Source organism: Fusarium oxysporum, chromosome 6 (genome assembly GCF_000149955.1).
Source record: "Fusarium oxysporum f. sp. lycopersici 4287 chromosome 6, whole genome shotgun sequence".
NCBI classification, from domain to species: Eukaryota; Fungi; Ascomycota; class Sordariomycetes; order Hypocreales; family Nectriaceae; genus Fusarium; species Fusarium oxysporum.
In genome coordinates, this window is record NC_030991.1 from 3,828,629 (window position 1) to 3,828,902 (window position 274).

Here is a 274-nt window from a genome sequence, read left to right on the forward strand (position 1 = left end):
CATCCTGACATTCCAGATGAACGCGACAGCTTCTGCGAAAAGCATATTGGAGGTCAAACTTCCAAACAATCCGTTGACTAGGACCTTGCAAGTACACATGAACTGACGAAGCTCAAGGAGTTAGTCATTGCAGGGGCAAGCAACGGCAAAGTCTGGATAGCCCTAACAATTGTTCAAATTTGTGCTGAGATAGATTGAGTGCTGGGTCATTTGAATCAACTTTCAAACCCCCTGTCCCATATGCAAGGCTCTGGACCGACGCGCCCAGTGTCTT